This window comes from Lynx rufus, unplaced genomic scaffold (genome assembly GCF_022079265.1).
Source record: "Lynx rufus isolate CCGP_SWC_20201006 ecotype Redwood Valley unplaced genomic scaffold, mLynRuf1.p SCAF_1, whole genome shotgun sequence".
NCBI lineage: Eukaryota > Metazoa > Chordata > Mammalia > Carnivora > Felidae > Lynx > Lynx rufus.
The window spans coordinates 18,390,890-18,408,559 of NW_025814823.1; the positions used below are offsets into that span (position 1 = coordinate 18,390,890).

Here is a 17,670-nt window from a genome sequence, read left to right on the forward strand (position 1 = left end):
ATATATAAGGCTCCTTTTTAAATATAATTCATTTAATTTGGGGCACCTGGGTGGCTCAGTCATTAAAGTGTCCGACTCTTGGTTTCAGCTCAGGTCATGATCTTACAGTTGTGAGAGATAGAGCCCTGCGTTGGGCTCTGCACTGACAGTGTGGAGCCTGCTTAGGATTCTCTCCCTCTCTCTCTCTCTCTCTCTCAAAGTAAATAAACTTAAAAAAAATAATTCAAAAGTATCCTCAAAAGCACTCTCAAAAATATCCTGATTTGAATGACAAAATATATTGTCACTCTAATCATAGGTCAAGGTCAGAACCCAATCTTACAAGTCTTGGTCCAAGGCCATTGCAGCCGCACCTCTAACAGTTAGTGAAACTGTAGGCCACTGACCAGTAAAATGCATCCTTCTCTGGTCATCCATGAATTACAGCAAGTGACAAACTAAGTCTCAGACACTCACTTGGGAAGAAGAATCCCTTCCTGCTATTGGAGGTTTCTTCAAAGGTGACTCTTGCTTCTCACTCAGCATACCCAAAGCCACCCAGAGTGGCCCAAACTTCTCGATGTCAAATACTACTTAAAAATACCCAGCCCTAATCGCTTCTGGCTGAACTGACCCATCCAGAATGAACACTCTACCCTTCAGCTCCCCTAATCCCAGGCCAGTTATTCTTTTTAGTACTAAATTTACCTCCTTCTCATACCAAACTTCTGTTATTATTTACCGTAAAATCCAGAAATTGGACATTGGTGTTCTGATTCTAAGGTAAGTGAAAAATTGTACCCATATTAGACCAAAAAAATAAAAGTCTTCAAAAAATAAGACAAAAGTTTTGTTCATCACAAAGTTCAGGGATAGAACCACTAACTGGAGGAAATGAAAGTCATATTTTAAGATCCTCATTTCAAGATGAAACTTTGCCCGCACTTAGACTAGTTATGCCTTCTACATTTTTTTTTTCCTATTCAAGGAAGGAAGGGAGGAAGGGAGAGAGAAAGAGAAAGCAAGTTGATGTTTGAGAATAATCTTGAGCTCTTAGGGAAAAAAAAAAACAGAGAAACTCAATATTTACTTTTAAAGACTCAATTTTATGAGCTCGGTTTCCTTTATTTTTCTGTACTCAGTCTAATCTTGAATGGCTTTCTCTCCACCTGACTCCCTCTAGGAAGAATGTAGTTAAAATAAACCCCAGAGGGGGACCGGGTCCTGCTCCTACCGAGATGGCTCTTCTCACCCTGAGTGTGTGCATCTTTGGTTCATTTTCCTACCGAGTGTTTGCAAATGTGCTTGTGGCTAAGGAATTACACTGTTTAGGGTCGATTTGGGGATTATCTCCATTGTGAAAACTATTGTACCTTTCCCTTCGGGAATCATCTACTCCTCCAGAGAGGGAACTTCCTCGGGCAGGCAGTGTTCCTGCCTCTTCACAAAGCCCGCCCTATTCTCTGACTGGTCTCACTGCCCTTGGAAGGCTTGCCACGTATTGCCCGGCAGCTCCCTCCCTGCACCCTGGGCGATGCCGGTGACAGAGCAGACATGCCCGGGCGTGCCTCTTGCCGCACTAAACAGAGACCGGCACTGACAGTTCGGACGTCTCCTCTGAGCTGCCTGAGGGCCCCTTCCGCAGGAGAGGGGCAAGCGGAGGGTCACCCGAGTCTCTTAGGGTAACGAGACGAGCACAGAAACTGAGAAGACCTGAGTTCCGCCATTTACCAGCTGTGGCGTGCGGGGCAGCTCTCACAGTCATTGTTGAATATGAGATGGCCTCCCGGGCGGATAATGTCCACTACCACTCCTGCCCACGGCCACCACCGGCTTCCCCTCGCAGGCCACAGCTGCTGTGGCTGCCGTGCTCATGGTATCTCAGTCCCTCCAACCACCTGGCAGAGAGGACATTGTTATCTCCGCTTGACACAGCAGGAAAACAGACCCAGGGGCACCGTCACCACGCGGCACAAGGGAGTTGGCACTTGGGCTTGGTTCCATCCGGTCTTTCAGACTCCAGATCCAGGCTCCATCCATCAGAACGCGTGGCCTCCTCTCCGAGGGTCGGTGGGAGGATCGATAAAATAACACAGGGTTGGGGCGCCTGGGTGGCTCAGTCGGTTGAGCGGCCAACTTTGGCTCAGGTCGCAATCTCACGGTCCGTGAGTTCGAGCCCCGCGTCGGGCTCTGTGCTGACCGCTCAGAGCCTGGAGCCTGTTTCCGATTCTGTGTCTCCCTCTCTCTCTGACCCTCCCCCCGTTCATGCTCTGTCTCTCTCTGTCTCAAAAATAAATAAACGTTAAAAAGAAAAAATTTTTATAAAAAAAAAAATAACACAGGACAACACGCTTAGGAAACTCCCTCCGGGCCACACGGAGCTGCCCTTGGTTACCAATCCACTTCTTTTCCGTCCCCATCTCCCTTGCCCACATCCCGTTCTCCCTAGGCACTTGACAGCCTGAAGGCCAAGGTAGGGCACCACACAAATGTGTTCTGTGTTTCCGTGAGATCCCACAGCCAGGCGCTCCGCAAAGACAGCGGGAGAAACAAAGCCAGAACGCTCTGCGCCAGAAATTCTTGGAGCACAATCATCGCACGGGTCAGTCAGAGAGGCCAACCTAACAACTCTCAGTGCAGGTGCCGCTGATTTGTTAGGTCCCGTCTCCCCGTCCCCTGCTCTAGCCGAGCCGGGCAAACGTCTTCACCCAGTTACTTTCCCTCTTCTCCACTTTACCCCTATTATCTCAATTACCATCCCCAAAGAGGCCCCACAAACGAAGGAGGGGTTGGAACCACAATGGTCAACATCATACTTAATAATAACAATTATATAATTATATATCTCTCATATAATAATATGTAATTGCCCAATAATTACTATTAAACAGTGCAGTGGTGACCACTGAGGTTCCAGAACCCTTTAATTATTGTTATCGCTGATAATGAAGCAGAAGATCATTCTCTAACACAGTTTCTCAGTATCACAGGCACTTCTCTTCGGAGCTCCCGAATGTCTATGTCTTCATGCTTTCACTCTTCGGCTGAGGTCTCACAGCTCAGGCCTGAGAACTCTGGGTCCCCACGCATGTTACAAGCCAATCTCACTACGTATTTTCTCCTTCATCTCCAAGTCCCAGACAGTACCTGGAGAAGACGGGGAAACCTCACATCAAAATAAGTAGAATGAGACCATGCCCCGGATCCTTCCCAACTTGCTTTGAGATGCTCGGGAAGCGAGCAACTCTGGATAACTCTGGGGTAGAATTAAAACCAAGCCTTGAATTATATTGACTTTATAGTCTCAGACAATTCAGTCTCGCTGATCTGATGTATGCCTTCCTGAGGGTGCAAATACCGAATTTCATCTTTCCTTTGTTGGACTCCAACTTTGACACATCTTTTTGGGAGGTGGGTAGGTAGAAGGCGTGCCAGAACAGCATAAGAATTCCTTTGTGAAAAATGTTTATGCTAAAATTGACACAAGAATAGTGAATTATTTGGCTAAAAACTGTACAACAGACTTGTAAGCTCATCTCTGTATTTTCCAGACTGCAAGCAGATCGCCAGAAAATTTACCAAGAGGTCTACAAGCTGATACAAAAAAAAATTTCCCTTTCCTGGTTGACACTTGACCCCTTCTCGTTCCTGCCTGGTTTTTAAGGCAGGGCGGTAACTAAACTCAGCCCCATACCTAGAGGCTAAGAGATTATAGATAAATGAGACCACGAAGGCTAAGGCAAATGAAAATAATGTGAATTCATTTCCTTCAAACTAAATTTAGCTCTTTTTAAAAAAGAGACAAGAGCAAGTGATTTTTCTATGCATCCTGATGAGCCATAAAACAACAAATGTTTTTCCACCTTCATCTACTAGCTTACCACTAAGAGGCCGATCCTTTTAGCAGATAATCATCTAAATTATCCCCCAAACCTGAAGGAATACTGCAGGAAGGTGACAGAATTTGGAATATGAAACGGTTTTTGAGGTCGTTAGAGCACTCTGCTTGTTACTCCCGGAAGAAGGTGTTGTAAGCCCGGAACATAATCAATGACAAGTGCCTGAGTGTTGTGCGTGGGACTCACCCCTCCTCCACGCCAGAGGATGAATGACGGACGCTCACAGCTCTTCTCTCGCATGCGTTCTCCGTGTTCATGTCACCCCTCTTCTCTGTCAGGAAGTCAACCTGCGCCTCACACACGGGGCAGTGACACAGAGCCCTTAGTGTCCATCCTGGTTGGGGGGCTGAAGTAGCCCATGCCCATGGCTCTGTGCCACTGGGCATCTGAGCTCGCCGGATGCAAACCCAAGCCTCAGCATCATGTCTCCCTCTCAGGGTGGAGGGTTGGGATAGCCTGAGCTCTAGAGCAAATGAAGGCACACTCCCGCTCAAAATCTTTTGCCAAATTTCTAATGGGTATAGGAGGAGACCTGAACCCACTGTGGCTCAGTAGGCTCTCTGTGAACGGTCTCCAATGTCAGCCGACAGTGCTCTTATCCCCAGTCATGACACCTGCTGACACCAGCCTTCAAGCCCCATTGCTGCTTTAGAGCCTTTGCGTGCCCCCAGAATGTTCTTCCTTTTACTCTTCGTCAAGCTAACTCCCACTCACCCTCACTTTCAACTTGAAAGTCATTTCCTCCGAGACAACTCCTGCGTGCCACCCCATCTCAGAACGCCCCGGGTGTGTGTACTTGTGAACTATCCTTCACAAGGTTTCCTTAACACATTATCAAAAAGACACCCAAAAAAAATTACAAACTTCACTGCCCGTTTCCCCCCCACTTCGCTGCAAGCTTCATGAGCAGACAGAGGTAGTGTTTTGTTCCTTTTTGATTTCCCCAGTGTTAGGCAGGTCGGAATTCACAAATAATGGTGGGATAAGTGAGTGAATTCAGTAAACGCAACGACCAGGATATTTCGAGTCCCATCCAATGAGACTCCCCAGAAAATCCATGAGGAGGAGCTACCACAACAGGATAAACAAAGCGTCGGCACATGGGGGTCCAGCTCTGGACCACCCAGCCCCAGTGTGCAGAAGAGCCCATCAGGTCAGCATTCCACACCCCCCACTAGTACCGGGATGGCCAGGGAACTCGACCTGATGTGGTATCTGAAAGGAAGTCCCACAGACCCTGGATTACCCGGCAGAGCCTTCACATCAAGCGCTTAGCATTTCATTCTCAGAAACCATCATAAAGTCCTAAAACTGCTATTCCTCTAGCCTCCACACTACATCTTCCAGTATCTCTCCCACCCAGAGACAGCAAGGGCGGGGGGGAAGGAATCCTTTGTGAATCATAAGTCCCTATTTTTGGCCTAGAAACTATGAACACAGAGCTCACATGTGTGTCAACCTCAAAAGTTAGGGAGGTGTTCCAAAATACCCTCCCTTCCCTCGGTAACCTACTGCAAGTATGTAATTTACTACTTTATTTATAGCATTGACATAACTATATTTTTAATCTCTGCTAAAGCTTAGGGATAATGAGTTCCATACGTTTGCTACCTGCTGCATGAAGTTGTAATTTTACAAACTTCTCTGAAACTCATGTTCTTTAAAGCTTCAAGCCGCTTCGGTCTCTAATAATCTGTTTATCAGGCAGGGAGGGTCCTGTTTGTTCTCTTGTCCTTGCCACCCCTCCCCCCTCCCCACCGAGCTCATCGTCTAGACATGATTTGTTTGGCTCTCTCGTGTCCTGTAGCTGCTGCTGCTGCTGCTTTTTTTTTGTTTGTTTGTTTTAATATTTAGTTATTTTGGGGAGAGCGCAAGCCGGGGAGGGACAGAGAGAGGAGGACAGAGGATTGGAAGCGGGTTCTGCTCTGACAGGCTGACAGCAGCGAGCCCCATGTGGGGCTCGAACTCATGAACCGTGAGATCATGCATGACCTGAGCCCAAGTCAAATACTCAACCGACTGAGCCACCCAGGTGCCTCTCTTGTGTCCTATAGCTTCTTTATGGCCAGTCCCTTTCTTAATTGGCTTGCTTTACAAAGAAACGTTAAGAAAAGTAAGTTCCCTCTCTAATGCTGGAAGACCCTGGCCACGTTTCAAAGCATTGCCTCGACTGGCAACAGCGACATTACCCAGAGTGTGTTAGAAATGCAGAATTCCAGGCCCGCCCAGGTTCTGAACCAGAACCTGTGTTTTAACAAGAACAGCGCACATTAAAGTTTAAGTAGCTGCTTTAGAGAAACTTCATCTCAAGCCCCAGGAGCGTTGGCTCAGGGACTCCTTCCCAGCACAGAACCCCCCCTCCCCTTCCCGCCCCCCCTCCAATCCAGCTCCTACCCCACCAACAGACACGTCCCTTACCCAGCAGCTGACCCAGCCTCCTCCCAGTTTGGAGTCAAAATTGCTCAGGGAGCCTGAGGACACTGAATCCCCAGGAAATAAGGGCCATCAGCTCCCGTAGTAAATACCAGCCACTTCATGTGTTTAATAGTTTTGTGAGCTACCACACGATTGATGTTAAGAGCCTCTTTGCCTATGCACATATATGGTGAGTGTGTCTACAACACATACAGTGCCATACACGATCATTAAGACTTTATGGTAGTCTTTGTGGAACACACACTCCACATTCTAATCCTATGTTACACGTTGTAGAGAAAACATCACCGGCTCTGGAGTTAGCAGACCCGGGTTTGAGCCTGCCTCTGCCATGACCAGTGGCAAGTCCTTGGGCAAGTCGCGGGAACCCGTCTGAGCCGCAAATTCCTCATCTACAAAACAAGGGCAATTCCTGGGTTGCAGCTGTGGGATTATAAATTGGGTATAATCTGTGTTGGCCATAGCTTCTGGCAGTCGTCAGGTGCAAAACAAGCTGGAGTCCCGTGATGAGCATGGTTATCATTAAACCCTGTGATACCGGGGCGCCTGGGTGGCTCAGTTGGTTAAGCGACCGACTTCGGCTCAGGTCATGATCTCACGGTTTGGGAGTTCCAGCCCCGCATCGGGCTCTGTGCTGACAGCCCAGAGCCTGGAGCCTACTTCGGATTCTATGTCTCTCCCTCTCTCTACCCCTCCTCTGCTCATGCTCTGCGTCTCTCTGTCTCTCAATAATAAATAAACGTTAAAAAATTAAAAAAAAAAAACACCTGTAATACAGCTTGTAGTGGTGTTCCCTCTCAGATACTTAGTTATACCTAATTCAGTCCCAACCAATCTCTGTGTCACTTTCTGCATAAAATAGTCCTTGCCACTATTTGAATCCAGTTGGCTTGGCCCTAAAACCACCTTTATACACTTCCCCGCACTGGAGTCCAAAGTTCATTCTTTAGCTGTAGACCAATCTGCGTACATTCTTGGTCACCTTCATCAATACCTCAGGATCGTAGGGAGAAGACGGTCACCCATCTAACCAACCCCTTAATCCCCAGCCTTCCAGTCCCTACTTCACTCTGGGGCCGTGGTTCTCGCCAGAGGGGGTAGGGACAAAACCCTCAACAGAAGACAGTTGACCACGTCTGGAGACATTTTTGGTTGTCACAACTGGGGGCTGGGAGGATGCCACTGGCATCAGTAGACTGAGACCAGAGATGCTACCAAACCCCCTACAAAGTACAGGACAGCCCCCCACAACAAAGAAGTATCCAGCCCCAGATGTTCATGGTCCTGAAGCACAGAGACCCTGCCCTAGATTAAAGCTGGTAGGGCAGTAACCTCAGTCGCCTCTTTCCCACACACCAGTATCTTCCACCCTCCTGGCTGCCCTCCATTTCCCGTCGCAGGAGTCCTCCAAATGGTCTTAACCCTTTATGCCCCGTGGGGACTTTCAAGCCTCTCAGGAACGGCCTGGCTGTTCATTTCCTGAGGACTGCTGCGTTGCAGAGTTTACCTCGTGACTGGTGGGTCCTTGTGGGAGAGCCACACAGGCAGGTTTGCACCAACCTAAAAGGCAGGCTGCCATTTTAGAAAAAGGCAGATGCACAAGGATTCTGGCCACAAGCCCTAGTGTATCTCTGATTCTTTGTCTTTTCTCTAAGTTGTTCTGAGGGGTATCAGCCCCCGACCTTCCCCTTTGGGTTGCTTATTCTTCAGCCAATCTGCACATCCAGCACTAGAAGGCAAGCTCTTTCTTCCTTCTCACAGTGATGGCCCTCTCATCTCTAGCACTGTCTTTCTCTGATCCCAAACTTGAAGCAAGAAACCCCCATATGTCTCTTGCTGGACATGGGCTGGTTCAAGCTCATTCCATTTGAACGTGAATGTGAATGTGACTCTACCCACATTCCACTCTTCCGGGACATCTGTGGTCAACCTCCTAGCTACTTAAAATTTTACACTGTTAACGCGAACATCGGATAATCTGGCCGAAAGTGGCTCTTTCCTCATGCATACCTAACCTTAGCTAAAAAAGAGGAAACCAACCTATTATTCCCAAAGGATGAACTGAAGAATACATAGGACAATTCCCAAACGTTCCTGCATAACTAAAAGGAATAAAAGAACCCTTGAAATAATGTGCATAAAAATTAATGAAATGCATGAAGGAGTCTATGACTGCTGGAGAGGTGGTTTTACCAAGCAAGAAGGCACTTTTTGTATCTCTCAAGGAGACCCGGGACCCATTCTTTACTCTTTCTTCTTGCTGGATATTGAAAGTGCACGGAGTCCTGGGATGTACAGAGCATGCCCCGGTCAAGTCTCTATCTTTGTAAATGCTTATGGGCTATGGTAGCGGGCACAACCTGACACAGCCTCTGTGAGCCTGACACAGCACACAGAGCCTCCCACACACATGCCCATTCCTTTTTTTCTTTTTTTAATGTTTTTATTTATTTTTGAGACAGAGAGAGAGACAGAGCATGAGCAGGGGAGAGGCAGAGAGAGAGGGAGACACAGAATCGGAAGCAGGCTCCAGGCTCCGAGCTGTCAGCACAGAGCCCGATGCGGTGCTCGAACTCACGGACCATGAGATCACGACCTGAGCCGAAGTCAGACGCTCAACCGACTGAGCCACCCAGGCGCCCCAACATGCCCATTCCTTTTAATAGCTGAGCTCTCAGTGCCACTTTCTTATTTCTGGTTTCATTTCCATTTTTTTTTCCTTTGTTTGCAGGGCTCGTGAACTCTCAAGCAAGTGCCTGGTCTCACTCAGATCATTAGGGGAAGGCTGTCTAGTCTTGATCTACCTCCGGGGTCAGCAGACTTCAGCTGAGATCCTTAGCTTCACAGTAGGGGTGGCAACCCCGTGGAATAGTATGGCAGGTAGCGTTCCTCTGTTTGTTTCTTCTTCGTCTGCAGACTCTACCGTTTCTCCACATGTTTCCTGTGTCTCCCGGAAAGCCGACCCCATTGTGACCCCAGGAGTGGGCAATGATTAGCCAAGCACAGACCAGGTGACCCCACACCTGTTGCCAGTGACTGGTTCTGTGGCGCAGGCGTCAGCTGGAAGCTCAGGACATTCCCTTGGTAATAGTTATTAGTGCCAGGGTGGGATGAGACCTGAATTGGCCCCATCACACTGAAGTGAAGGAAGAGAGCCTTTCCCCTGCCGAAACCCAGAGTGGTGAGGAAGGAAACACAGGCGCACTTCGTGCTGGTAGCCATCATTCAACCATAAGGAGAACAAATTTAAAAATGAAAACCAATGCTAAGGACACGGGGCAGAAAGACACGGACAACTGGATCCTTGACTCCCCAGAGTCGTTGAATCGAATAATCCTGAAGTACATTCTACCTACTTGCTGGGAGAGATGACGCACCTTCTGACTGTTTGCATCAGATTTTCTCTTAGACCCCAGAGCGTCTCAACTGATCATTTCTCCACTTTGGCAGAACTTTGGGTTCTATAAAGGATGCACTGCCCTTCTCCCTCCAGGAGGCTCCGAAATCCACGGATATCAACTCTCTTGCCTTAAACTACATCCCGAAACATCTTCTAAGCCCACCAGAGCAGTCAAAAGATCTCCTACCTGAAAAGTTTGAAATTGTTGTTGGCCAACTCAAGACCCTCAGCATGGCCTCCTGGACCCCCTGCCACACCGCATCCTTCTTTTTCTTTCTCTTATCCCTTCCCACATTCGTCAGCCAGATCTCTTTCCCTCTCCATTCCTGTCAGGGCTTTGTGGTCTTTCTGAACAGTTTACCCAAGATGGCCTCAGGTACAAGTGTTTATGACGCCCATGCCAAGTACTTGCTAATCTCCCACGTGCCATCGGGTATATGGAATCCTTGCAGTTTATCTGGATGATCAAGCTACTTCATTTTTTACATTCTGCTTAGTTGATATCAACGCCCTCGAACAGAAAGAACATGGATCTGTGCTTTGCCTAAAGAGAAAGAGCTGACACGGCTTACGCTGGTAATGCATCAGTTCCACCTCAAGGAAATCAACAGGGAGAAGCTAATGAAACGGAACAGTTCTCATATTAACCAGTTAGCTATTCAGCTTAGGACAGATGTGGAAAATAAGCCCATATGAGACAAATTCATTAAAGTGAAATTATCCGTTCAACACCTTGATATCTGAGCAGACTGATGTTTCAAAATTATTGTAATTATGATCATGGGGATAAAGAGAGCCAAACTTTCAAAAGAAGACTTGAAAAAAATTAAAAATTCTAGTGCTACCCTGTGAGATGCAAATAACGAGCTGGTCACAGATCCCCAGGATATCAGCAATTGCTCTAAATCCTTCTTGATGAGGAATCGGTGACTCTGAACTCGACATTAATTCAAATGCAAATAATATCTCTTCCCCCTGAGGATCATTATTCCTGATTCGGCAGGCAGCTTAATGGGAAATCTGCAGGTGCGCGGCAGACCCAACCGGAGAAGTTGCCCTGGCTCCTCAGACGCCTATAGACATGGAATCTGAGAGTCGGAGCCCAGAGATCTGAGTTCCCTCACTAGCTCTGAGGTTGGGTCTCTGGGTACAGCACGTGAAACTCACTAGGGTGTAGACGAGATGCCTGCAGCCTGGAAAGAACTACAGACCTCTTCTGCTTCTCTCAAGCACCAACCCCACCCTTCGGTAGCTGTTAGCCACCTTAGCCCTTGGCACGGAGGTTCTTTATAAACACTATCTGCAGAAGAGAGTGAACCTTCGGCATTGTCACTTTTAGGAGACCACACAGGAGAAAGAGCTAAAAGCCTCTGAAACTGGATGGCTCGAGTTTGAGTGTAGGATGCTAGGAAAATTACATGGCCATCTATGCCTGTTTCTCCATCAGCAAAATGAGGCCATTGATGCATCTACCTTGTAGGACCACAGTATGGTTTAAGAGATACAGCGCACTTTTCACAGGCAACATAGGGAAGTCATTAGGAGCAAGGACTCTGGAGCCAGACTTGACTAGGTCTCGATCCACACCCCACCACTTGCTTAAATATAAACTTGGCAAGTTAACTTTTTCTTTACATCAGCGTGCTCAGATGTAAATGGGGAGATAATATTAACAACCTCCCATAGTTGTGAAGATTAACATTTTAAAGTCATTTAGACCAGTGTCTGGCTTACATAGCAAGTACTATATGTGCTTTGAGTACAGCATTTGGCCCACAGTGAGAGCTCGATAATTATTATTTGTTAGTAGCAGATTTAAGAATTAGCGATAACCTTTGTGTGACTGGTAGTAAGATCGCAGAAGAGAGGAGGAGAGAAGAATATTTCTCAGGACAGAACCAGAAAGGGCAGGATACTTTTCGCTAGAAGAAATTGCCTTCTCAGCAAGGACTTCTTAGGAGGCCTCACGTCACAGCAGAAATGCGATGTGATGCTGCGAGGTGTTCTGGTGACCCAGGATCACCGACTAGAAATCTATCAGTCACGCAGATGCCATTCTCAATGAGAAGCCCCAAAGCATATTTCTGAGGTGAGCAGAAGGGGACAGGGTCAGCCAGGGTAGGAAGCTATCGTGTGTGACAATCACGGGTCTGAGTGACTACAGACACATGACATCCCTCAATACTTAACAAAACCAAGTCATAGGTTATGCTCCAGAATCACACACAGACACAGCACGTCCAGTGGATAAGCTGAACTTGTCCAAGAAAGGTGAATAACAACAGTCCCTGACCTGCAGTCTTGCGGGGTCATGAAGACCTGCCTTGTGTCAATGTTCATTTTTTTTTAAGCCACAAATGAAAAAAATGACACCTGTTTTTTCAAAGAACAGAGTTGCAGGAGACATACTAATTCAACAGATGGGTAATAGGATACACTTGGCTTGTTTTATGTGCTAAATCTATCCCTAAAAACTGCGTATAGGAAAAAAAAATGGAGAAGTAAAGCCTGACGAATATCTGGTTCAAACAACCCAGCAGCATATCCGAAAAATCTCTTAAATATAAATAATTACCCCTAATTTTTCTTTTCTGGAGGGCTTTTTTTTTTTTAAATTATAATTTGGTAGATACACATTGAGTTTTCTTAAGCCAGGACTTCTGTTTTTTATTAGAGTCTTTTGCCTGACTATTCCCTCTTTTATTCTAGATTGTATTAGCAAGAACTTACAAGGTAAGTGAGACATTAGACATAGTTCCCATACGGAACTTTCTCTCACTTCCTTCAGGGCAAATAAGTGCTAAGGTACTTGCACAGCAAATATTAATCATTGCCTCTAGCCACATCTTGCAGATTTGTCATTGTCAAAGGTTGTAATTCCATTATGACAGTCTTACAATGTGATTAGAATCCTGTATTAGCTAAAGCCATTTTACGCTCAAGGACAAAACCTAAAGCAAAATATTATATTTATATATGTATGAAAAAAGAAAAAGTAATCTGTTGCCTTCACCTTTAGTATTGGGGGAAATGGCTGGAAAAACGTTTGCAATAATTTCTTCCCTTGCTTCTAAGGTCAGTTCGTTCTCAAGGCTTTCCTATCTCACTACGAATTTCAAAAAATAAAAAAGTAAATTAAATAAAAATAGATTACAGCTCCTTATTCATCAGAGATGTATCCCTTAATCTTCTCTTCAGCTACCTGACAACACACATCCAGTGTTCCTTTCTGCCTTTAGTTTCAAAAGTAAGGCAAATGTGAGATCCATGCTTCTATTATACATTGATGTTTTTTGTCTTGAGGACACAGCATCATTATGAACAGGGTTTCACTTCTAAGTCTTTTTATCCCCAGATGGTTCTGTCATGGCACCTGAGTCGCCAACCAGCCAAGCTCCCCAATCAGGGACAACCATCTCTGTCCTTTTGGTCTCCGTCAGCACGTGATCCAGAGCTTTCCCTCTCCACAATCATGGAACCACAGGTCACCCCAGGAAGAAAACAGCAGGCTGGGAATAGTTCAGCTTATGTCCTCAGTCCCCCTTTTCTCCTGTTTTCAATGGAAGGCACTTGTCTCCCCAACCTGAGTGTCAGTCACCACAGTGGAGCCACCACACTTCAAATTCCTTCTCATCTTCTCCAACCTGAGGAGAGTCCTCAGTCTGATGGAAGCTGTCTGCTTAGGAGGCTACAGCTCATTTCCGTGAGTTCACCATTTACTCCTTGGAACTAGGAAGCGGTGAGACGCTAGGAGACTTGTCACCTCCGGGCCCCACAGAGTGGTCTACGTATTTCCACTTGCTAACTGAGGGACACCAGTCTTCCTCATGCCCTCCATGGCAGGGCCACCTCTAATTACATTCTCTCACCTATGGAGCTATTCTCACTGCTCATGCCAAAGGCCTTTGTTCCAACAGCCAAGTAGGGTAATATGACATTCAGAAAATCGTCGTACTGTTCCCTGTTTTATAAACAGAATGAAGGCAGCAGAAGAGATGTTCAATTTTGCAGTCAAGATGCCCTCCTCTGATAGCCTATGAAGTATAAAGTCTACTCGAGGGGGCTGAGTCCTGCTGAGAATTCTTAAACCATAAAAATAATGCATCAGTGTGCACCATCCCTTCTCAATCTCCTCTTCCATCCTGTGTCTACCAATATTATGTTGACTGGAGACTCTACCCAGGTCACGGGTTCTCAGGCCAAAGGGTGGATTACAATCACCAGGGGAATATATTAAAAATGTCAATTCCCAGATCCCACCCTCTAGCAATTTGATTTGGGGGATGCAAACCAGGTGTTGAGAAATCTGAATGTTTGGCTGGCGGACCAGTTGATTCTGAAGCAGGAGGTCCAAGGCCACGTTTGCAAACTGGCCTGGGTCAAAGTCACCACTTTTTAAATACTCAAGAGGATCCTGCCTTTTTCAGCATTCACAGGATGGATTCTTTTTTTTTCCCCCACTCATACTAAGTACTCAAGGTTAGATGTTGTCTCTAGGCCCCTAAAATATCTAAATGTCTTGCTGAAGCAAACAGTACAGTGTTTTGGATTCCTAGGATGGCTCTTAATTCAGAAATCCTTTTCCAATCCATATGGTGAGCCAGGCTCTGAAGATAGAGGATGAAAGAAGCAGTCCTTGCCCTCAAAAGCTCATGAGCACATGGGGGAGACGTTCGGTTAAATGAGCAGTTACGGCGTGGTATAAGAGTAAGGATTATAAAGATAGGCACACGTTGCTGTGCAAAACAGAAGAAGGGGCACGACCCAAGACAAGAGATCAGGAAGATTTCTCGGAGCAGGTGACATCAGAACAGGGTTTGGGATAAGGAGAAGACATTAACCTAGCCAAGAAGACAGAGAGGGAAAGCACAGAGCCCAGCAGACGCATTACGTGGATCAAACATCTACAAGGAGTTGGCTATGGCCTGGGTATAGAGGCACCGAAGAAGGGTGAGCAAGGAAGAGGCTGACGGAGTAGAGCAGACATAAACTACACCTAAGAGTTTGGAAATTATTCACCGGCTAACGAGGAGCCATTGCACGTTTCAGTTGTGGATAGAAGATGGGTCAGATGGGGGAAAGACTGGGTGTTTAGATTATTTCCTCACATAGCCAGGCTCAAATACCAAAGCTTAATAACACCAAGTCTGTGGCTTTGGCACCATATTCCTTTTTCTAAGTAATAAAAAAGTTTAAAGTTTCTATTACACATGGAAATCTGTTGACAATTTTAATCTGACGGCAGGGGCTACGGTGCTGTGACTTAATGACAGAGTCCTCTGCCAGGAGAAACAAAGAAGGTGCTGTTGCCGGCGTGATTCAACTCTGCTTCATTGCCTTATTTCACATACCCTCTTCGTTTTGTTAAATTCGTCTTCTTCCAAGCTAGGATCTTCCTGATGGATTCTTCGAGTCAATCTAGGACAATGTATTTTTAGCTCAAAAGTGCGGTTAGCTGCACAGTCCTTCGCAGCCTAAATACCTTCCACCGCAACCCCGGCCTGCCTTCCAGATGCAGCCCCGCCGTGCCCCCCATGCCTGCTGTGCCCCGGTCGCCACAGTTAGAGCACAGGCCCGCCACACAGCTGCCTAAATCCCTGCATCCGCTCATACGCTTCCCTCCGCCTTCCAGTAAGAATGCCCTTCCTCCAGCCTCATCTCCCTTCTACACTTTTCTGATTCTCCAAGCTCAACTGGTTGAGCTTCAACGTACCTTGCACCCAGACATGTGTCCTCTGATTGTCTTTTGGAGCTTGGCTTGCATTTGTGCACAGATTTGCAGCGTGAACTCCTTCAGGGACACGCACCGACTTCTGTCAGCTCTGTCTCCCAGCTCAGTGACTACACAGGGCTGAATTACACTGCACAGGGCTGCATTTCTATGTTCCAGAAACTGTGCTCTAATAACCACAACCCACAGGGATGCTCCCACTCATACTAACAGCTAGAGCTGGAGCTACCATTGACAGCTCTACTGAGTGCTTATTATGGACCAGGCACTGAGTTGAGACTTTTCATATACATATTTATATATGTGGATATAAACACACATATATGGACATATATGTATGCATGTATATATGTATGTGTATACATGTTTATATATGTGCATCTATTGTGTATATATAGTTGAGAATATCTATGTGTACACAGTCAACTAATCCCATGCAGAGAGTATTCTCATCTCCTTTTTTATTTATTTATTTATTTTTGTATCTATGTATTTATTCTTGAGAGAGACAGAGACAGCATGAGCAAGGGAGGGGCAGAGAGAGAGGGAGAGAGACAGAGAATCCCAAGCAGACTCCACATTGTCAGCACAGAACCTGCTGTGGGGTTCAAACCCACAAAACCATGAGATCATGACCTGAGCCAAAACTGAGAGTCAGAGGCTTCACCGACTGAGCCACCCAGGCACCCCAATCGTCTCCCTTTTAGAGATGATTAAAATGAGTCACGGAGAGGGTAGGTGATGACCACAGAGCAGAAGGGGCCATCTGAAGCGGTCTCCTCCAACAAGGAAGCCCGCACACATACACAAAGCACCTCCTTGCATTGCCGACCCCTACCCCAGGGTGACTCAGATTATGCAGGCCTGAAACCTTCAACTCATCTTCAGCCTTCACTGCACTGCCAGCTCTCAGGGAAGGCTGGGAAGGGTGGGGGAGGGCGTGTGGGGATGAATAACTGCAGAATCTTGTGGACTCGCTGCTTCATGGAAGAAGAAAGAAAGACAAATCAGTGACGGAGGAAGAATCAAGAAAGGTAGGAGAATTTGGGAGACAGCTTCGTAGTGCATGTTGTCAGAAGCATGGCTTGATTCTCGCAGTTTTCTTTTGTTATAAAGTCTATTTGTTTATTTTGAGAGAGAAAGAGAGAGAGTGGGAGGGGCAGAGAGAAGGAGAAAGAGAAAATCCCAAATAGGCTCCATGTTGTCAGAGAAGAACCCCTCGACACGGGGCTTGAACCCACGAACTGTGAGATCATGACCTGAGCTGAAATCAAGAGTTGGACGCTCAACCAACTGAGCCACGCAGGCGCCCGGGTACTTGCGGTTTTAATGTCAACACGCTGACACCCACTTGCTGAATGGCTGTCTCCCATACTGGCCTATAAGCATGGTGAGGGAAGAAACCATGACGGTCAGGTTCACAGCTGTATTCCCAGCGTTTAGCACAGCATCTAGTAACGACAGTAACAGTAGCCAGTATTTGTTGAGCACCTACGTGTGCCAAGGCATTGTTCTAAATACAATCTCCATATTCCCTTGTCTAGTCTTCACAAAACCTTATGACATAGGTAGTAGTAATTCCATTTAATAGGTGAGGAAACTGAACCCTTTGAGAGGCTGCACAGCTTACCTGTGTCACACACACAAGTCAGGGCTGGATATGAAGACAGATGGTATGACCCTGGAACCGCTTTTAACCTTCACGTTGTACCTTCCCATGTTATAGGAATCAGCCACATAAAAAGGATCCACTGAATAAACCGTGACTAAAGGAGAAACAGTCAATAGGGGCAGAGCTGGAGAAGGGCAAAGAAGCATAGGAATGGAAAAGGGTCTTTGGATTTGGCAGGTAAAAGGGTGCTGTTGGCCTTCAAGAGGGCACGGTGGAGTCCTCCCTCTGTCCCGAGGAAGGCTGGAGCACCCAAGGTGAGGGTCTCTGCTGGGTTGGTCTTTGGATCCTCAATACCTAGCATGTGCCTGGCACCTGCTTTGCACTCCGGAATGTCTGCTATGGCAGGTGGCCCCGGCCCCCTGACCCTGGCTCCCTTCCCACGTGTCCCACTGCCCCCATTTATGAGCAAAGGACATAACAAGAGTTGAAGCTACTGGGAATAACAAAGTTATATTCTTGGGCCTGCAGGGTCGTCAAAGAGAGGAAATGTTGAAGACAGCAACCCAAAACTCTCAGTTTATAACTTTGAACTGGGGATGGGGGAGGGGTGGCG

At 46.8% G+C, this 17,670-nt stretch overlaps 1 long non-coding RNA gene across 4 annotated transcripts in view; it reads right to left on the bottom strand.

The window, feature by feature from the left end:
• LOC124511709 (uncharacterized) overlaps positions 1-17,670 on the bottom strand; it is a 240,815-nt gene that overhangs the window by 111,822 nt on the left and 111,323 nt on the right. The window lies entirely within an intron of this gene.